Here is a 7,073-nt window from a genome sequence, read left to right as displayed (position 1 = left end):
CCTCTCCTCTGTACCACAGATGTTTCTGCACCGCACACCCCATCCCTCTCCCCTGCATCAGAAATATTTCAGCAACACACACCCCGTCCCTCTCCCCTGCACCACAGATGATCCTGCAACACACACCCTATCTCTCTCCCCTGCACCACAGATGTTCCTGCAACACACACCGCATCCATCTCCCCTGCACCAGAAATGTTTCTGCAACACACACCCCATCCCTCTCCCCCGCACCACAGATATTTCTGCAATGCACACCCCGTCCCTCCCCCCTGCACCACAGATGTTTCAGCAATACACACCCCGTTCCTCTCTCCTGCACCAGAGATGTTTCAGCAACACACACCCCATCCCTCTCCCCTCCATCACAGATGGTTCTGCAACACGCACACGTCCCTCTCCCCTGTACCACAGATGTTTCTGTAACACAAACCTCTCCCTCTCCCCCATACCACAGATGTTTCTGCAACACACACAGCCTAATTATTATCCACTTAAGTGGTAGAACTAGCCCCTGGATTGACCCTTAGCTGTGTTTATTTTATTTAGGTGTTTTGGAATGTATATTATGCAGTGGATATCTGTCCTAGGACTATTTTCTTCCCCTTTAAAAAAATACTTTTTAAAATACTCTCATGATGCCTTTGTAAGTCATACCAGTGCTTTGCTTATAGATGCATGATTCCAGAAATGCAGCTTATGACTTCTTTTGTTACCTAAAGGGACATTATCTCTTCATTGTTTCTACTTAATTGCAAAGACATTGTGTGCTTTTGGGCAGTGTTTTACCCACAGTTTCTGGGCTGTACTGTTTTCCAGAATATTTATGCCATTGTTGCTAACTACAGGAACTCGGGAATTTTTAAGATAAACACAGACATCTGAATTTAAGGGGGAAAAAAAGTTGGTTAGAAGTAGATCCACATTTAGATCTTAGCACGGTTGTTAAAATCCATGGGTTTGTGCTGATTTATATGGCACCACATTAAGAAATGGCTGGTTCCCACAGTGCACCAAGAAGTAATTTCTAATCTGTCCCCATGCAGTGGGGATCCTTACCTAAACTGTACACTTCAGCAGCTTTGTCTGCTGTTCTTGTTCAAACGGATGCCATGAATTGGTCTTGATGATGTCAAGGCATCTAGAATTTTTCCCTTTGGACATTTAGAACCCAAATCAGTATAAAACCTCTGTCAGTTGCATGTGACTTTGTCCTTTGATACTGAGCAACTCAGCGGCTCTCGTGGGAGTGTCCTGGTTAATATTTGAAGATGTCTGAGATTCCGGTGGCAGACCGTGCAGAGCTAGAAGCACACATACATAATACCTTACGTAGTTCTGCATGTTATTAAATATGCCGTAGCACCTCCTTTGATTCTTCCGAACAACCGCAGGGCGTTATAGGGCATTACAGTTTTGCACATGAATAAAATACAGTGCAGACAAGTTAAATCAGACAGTCAGTCGCCCGAATTAGTCCTAGAACTCTTGTTCTCCAGCACCAATTCCCGTGCACTTCCCTTACATCGCACCTCCTTTGTCCGTAAATGTTGCCTGACTTAGGGGCGCATGTAGGAACTATTTTTTTTTTTTGAATGAATGCGTGTTTGTGCTTAGAAGTCAGGAACACTGCAATTTTTTGTTGTGTTAATAATAGTTGTTTTTGTTTATGACCATGGACAGGTTATGCAAGATGTATTTTAAGCCACATTTCAAAACACAGTTAAATCCCAGAACTGTTGCCAACAAGATTGTGCCTACCAGAAATCCTGTTAGCTTCCTTGGTACACATTTTCTTATTTTTAGAAAAGCAGTCTGGGGGAGGGAATTTGAATATTGTGTAGGATCATTTTCTCCTATAAGTGTCTAGGGTTTTAAATTTAACTGCACAGGATGAAGCTTTAATTCAAAAGGTTTTTGTAAAGTTATTCAAAGGCAATACAACTTTTAATTGGGTTTGTAAATCTTGTTCTTGTTTACAATAACTAAAATACTTGCTTGAAAATATCTCATGGCTGTGGAATAGTTGTTGTTAGTACAATTAGAAGTGGTTCTGTATCTACAGCTCCCAGGATTAACAGCGTGAAGTTATTGGTCTGTCTTAGCGTATGAATTATGTCAGATAATATTGCAACTTTCTTGGGAACACCCATTCGTGTATTTTGGGTAGTTCTGTTCATTTGGCCTTATATTTAAAGTGCTGTGTATTTAGTTGGGTCTTACTAAAGGATTTGAAGAGCACGTGTACGCCTCCTCATTTGACTCGCAACGATTCCAGGTTTTGTGTCCATTATGTATTGAGACCTCCCTTGAGCGCTGCTAAGGGTCTGACACTGCAGGAGGCTCTGGGTACTTGGAGATGTGCTAGATGGGGCCTCTGACCTCCAGGGGTTGCAGAGAATGGAGAGGTCACTTCTCCAGGGTGCTTGAGAAGATGCTCAGGGAAGATTCCCGGCAGCGGTATTTGAACTCTGTCTTCGCAGGAGCTATTTGAACTGGGTATGGATATTACAGGCAGCAAGGAAAGATCGTGTCGTGTGTAGGGAGAGATGGGGGACTTAGGACCCGACTGGCACCATCCAGGAAGGAGATTTTTCAGATCTGGAGCTAACATTACAAGAGCATTGGAGCAAAGCAAGTTGATGGTGTGTATTAAGGAAAGCACGTGGGAGCCTGTTTGCCAATTGCAGGGGAGGTTTTAGGAAAAGGGAGACAGGTGTCTGAGACTTTCATCTGAATGGTTAGGAAAAGAGGAGGAGAAAGATACCACCTGGGGGAAGGTAATGATTTTCATTTAGGGAACTACTCAGTCTGGGACATGGCAGGACATGTCTTTGGATAAATCTGGCAGTTGGTGAATGTGCGGGTGAGCAGGACTCCCACACTTCCAGTTCCTCAGCACATTCTTGGAGCTGGGACGGCCTCACGAAGCCTCTTATCGGTGAGAATCAGGACGGTACCAGGGAGGGTGATGGTGGAGTGGGGCAGTATTGGAAGAGCCCACAGGTGACATTTCGGGTGTTGCTTCTAGATGGTCACGTCTACTGCCAGGCGAGGTGGACTGGGTTGTGTCATGCCCTCCCGCTGTTTTGGCCCTCCTTCGAATGGTTTCTGCGAATACCCCTGAAGCCATCTTCGCTGCCGTTGCGCATGTGCCACCTAATCCTCTGGGCCCACAGCGCTTGTAGTCCGTAGAACTTCTTAATATTCATCATCTACCACATGGTATTTCCCTTTGTAGAGAAATTTTAGGGGCACCTGGGTGGCTCAGTTGTGAGGCGTCTGCCTTCGGCTCAGGTCCTGGGGAATCGAGCCCTACGTGAGGCTCCCTGCTCGGTGCAGAGTCTGCTTCTCCCTCTCCCTCTGCCCCTCCCCCTGCTCATACGTGCTCTCTCTCTCTCTCTCTCTCTCTCTCTCAGGTCAATAAGTAAAATCTTTTTCCAAAAGAAATTTTAATTCTAGTGTAGTTAATATAGTGTTATATTAGTTTCAGGTGTACCATACAGTGATTCAGCACGTCTGTATATTACTCGGTGCTCATCCAGATAAGTACACTCTCTCTAACCCCTTCATCTATTTCACCCACACCCCCTCCGCCCCCCCACCCCCTCACCCCCCCACCTCCCCTCTGGTCACCACCACTTTGTTCTCTCTATGTAAGAATCTGTTCCTTAGTTGGTTTCTTTCTCCCTCCTCTGTTTTGTTTCTTAAATTCCACATATGAGTGAGATCACATGGGATTTGTCTCTCTCTGACTTATTTCACTTAGCATTATACCCTCGAGTTCCATCCGTGTTGTTGCAAATGGCAAGATTTCATTTTTTCTGATGGCTGAGTAATATTCCTTTGTAGGTATATACCACATCTTCTTTATCCATTCATCAGTTGATGAACATTTCAGCTGCTTACATAGTTTAGGTATTGCCAGTGATGCTGCAATAAATATAGGGGTGTATATGCCCCCTTCAAGTTAGTGGTTTCATATTCTTTGTGCAAATACCCGGTAGTGCGATTACTGGATCGTAGCATAGTTCTATTTTTTCACTTTTTGAGGAACCTCCATACTGTTTTCCAGAGTGGTTGTACCAGTTTGCATTCCCACCAACAGTGTGAGAGGGTTCGCCTTTCTCCACATCCTCGCCAACATCTGTTTTTTCCTGTGTTACTGATTTTAGCCATTTTGACAGGTGTGAGGTGGTATCTCATTGTAGTTTTGAGTTGCATTTCCCTGATGATAGGTGATAATGAGTGTATTTTGATCTGCCTGTTGGCCATCTGTATGTCTTCTTTGGAGAAATGTCCGTTCATGTCTTCTGCCCATTTTTGATTGCGTTATTTGTTTTTTGGTGCTCAGTTGTATAAGTTCTTGATATATTTTGGATACTAACTCTTTATTGGATATGTCCTCTGCAAATATCTGCTTACATTTAGTAGGTTATCTTTTAGTTTTGTTGCTTTTCTCCTTCGCTGTGCAGAAGCCTTTTATTTTGATGGAGTCCGAGTAGTTTATTTTTGCTTTTGTTTCTCTTGCCTCAGGAGACATATCTAGAAAGATGTTTCTGCGACTAATGTCAAAGGAATTACTGCCTGTGCTCTCTTGTAGGATTTTTATGTTTCAGGTCTCACATTTAGATCCTTAATCCATTTTGAGTTTATTTTTGTGTATGGTGTTAAGAAAGTGGTCCAGTTTCATTCTTTTGCGTGTGGCTGTCCAGTTTTCCCAACACCGTTTGTTGAAGAGATTCTTCTTTTCCCACTGGATATTCCTTCCTGCTTTGTTGAAGATTAATTGACCATATAGTTGTGGGTTTATCTCTGAGCTTTTTATTCTGTTCCATTGATAGATGTGTCTGTTTTTGTGTCGGTACCATACTGTTTTGATTCCTCTAGGTTTGTAATAGAACTTGAAGTCTGGAACTGTAATACCTCTAGTTTTGTTTTTCTTTTTCAAAATAGCCTTGGCTACTTGGGGTCTTTTTGTGCTTCCCTACAAATTTTAGGATTGTTTGTTCTAGTTCTGTGAAAAATACTGTGTGGTATTTTGATAGGGATTGCATTAAATGTGTAGATTGCTCTGGGTATTATGGACATATTAACAATATTTCTTCCATTCTATGAGCATGGAATGCCTTTCCATTTTTCCGTTTCTTCGTGTCATCTTCAGTTTCTTTCATCAATGTTTTTTAGTTTTCAGAATACAGATCTTTTACCTCTTTGGTTAATTAAAGATAAATCTATCTTTATTCTGAATTTCATCATCACAAAGTTGAAAGTCTGACTAAAACTGCAGAGACCTTCTTTATAATATTGGAAGGTGTTTTATAGTTGTTCCAAAGATCATTGACTTGTAACCTGGAGTCTAGAATGTGTTTATAACCGGCCAGATGTTTGTTAGATATTTGCCTCAGAAAATTTTTTCTTTGTTCAATTAAAATTGTAAAACATGTTGACTATAGGAAGTTGAGTTGACCTCTAGGTCTGGAGTGAATAAATTTTTAATGACCTCACTAATCCTGAGTTAAACTGAAGCTAAGAAATTTTTTGTGGTTAAAAAAAAAAAATTAGGCTTTCAATAAAATTAAGTGAGTTTAGGGGCACCTGGGTGGCTCAGTCAGTTAAGCATCTGCCTTCAGCTCAGGTCATGATCCGAGGATCCTGCTCATCAGGGAGTCTGCTTTTCCCTCTCCCTCTGCCTCTTTCTGCAGCTTTGCTCACGCTCTCATTCTCTCTCTCTCTCAAATGAATAAATAAAATCTTTTTAAAAAGTTAAGTGAGTTTAAAAAGTAATTTGCATATAAAATGCAGAATCATATGTCAAGTCCCAACAGCAAATGAGGAAAATAAATTAAAACCAGAGTTTCCTGGCCAGTGGCAAAGCCCAAACTACACCCAGTCAGGTCTTCATTGATAGATCGATCCATGCATCTGTCTGCCCTTGCACCTATCTATCTTTAATTAATTAAAACTGTTCAGTTCAGAGAGCACATATTGATTACAACGGAGCACCAGGAATTGTGTTACATTCTGAAAATAGGAAGACATTCTGTTTTTGGATCAGTTGTTCTAGAGGCGATCCTTCAGAGGAGATTCTGTAGAACATGCAGATACCCTCAGCAGAGATTTGAGACCCACCACGTAATCCCACAAAGAGGCGTTTACTGCATCTTCTTCAAATTCGAGGATTGCAAGGGTTAATCTGCTCACTTGCTTGGGTGTGGACCTGACCAATGATGTTAACTGGAAAAGGCATAAAACGAGCCTTTTTTGTGTCCTACCCAAACAACTTTCACTGCTAGGCAGAGCACCTGAGAGGCATCAGACCCAGAGAAGCTGGGGGCCCCTAAGTAACTGTTGGAATGATGTGTTAACAGTCCATAGCTGACAAGTGGGAGACCCACATAAAGACCAGGCCTGAGGTTTCAGCGCAAAGCCAGACACGTGACGGGAGAAATGAGGTGTTTGGCATTTGGGAGAGACTGGTACAGCCCTCTCCTCAGGCATGCAGGAAGAGAAGCTTGCTTTCTGTAAAGTGGAGATGGATGGGGTGGCAGCTGACTGGAGAGGGGAAGCGGGGGATGGGAAGCCTTGGGGGGGGGGGGGGAGCGGGGGAGGGGAAGGCTTGGGGGGGGGGGGGTGGCGGGGGATGGGAAGCCTTGGGGGGGGGGTTGGGGAGGAGCAGACAGCTGCAGGCAAATGACAAGTGAGAGAGCGCAGATACTTTACTATTTGAAGTGCGTCATGGCTTCAGTAAAATGATCAAAGTCCATCGCATTGATAGCTCATGAATTTAGCAGGTGTACTTGTTAACCGAAAATTATCTTTGTAAGATTAAAAGCGTACGTCTACCGTATATTTCTTTCAGAGTGTGGAGAAGACATGCAGGCCTCCGCGTATCTCCCGAATACAATAGCAGATCTCCATCTGGTCGTTAAATAAGTTAATACATTTTAGAAAATTAGGTTTTCAGAGTAAAGTTTTCATGGATTTGTAAAAATTTCTTGTTCAGCACTGGCAGTTCTCAGACTGGTGGCTCGGACTGTTTCCCAGTTCTGATAGGTATTTGCCTGGGCTGA

The sequence above is a fragment of the Callorhinus ursinus genome, unplaced genomic scaffold, assembly GCF_003265705.2.
Source record: "Callorhinus ursinus isolate GAN/ISIS: 27379988/994484 unplaced genomic scaffold, GSC_fseal_2.0 scaffold16, whole genome shotgun sequence".
NCBI classification, from domain to species: Eukaryota; Metazoa; Chordata; class Mammalia; order Carnivora; family Otariidae; genus Callorhinus; species Callorhinus ursinus.
The sequence above is the reverse complement of the archived record's forward strand: the minus strand, read 5'-3'. Positions refer to the sequence as shown.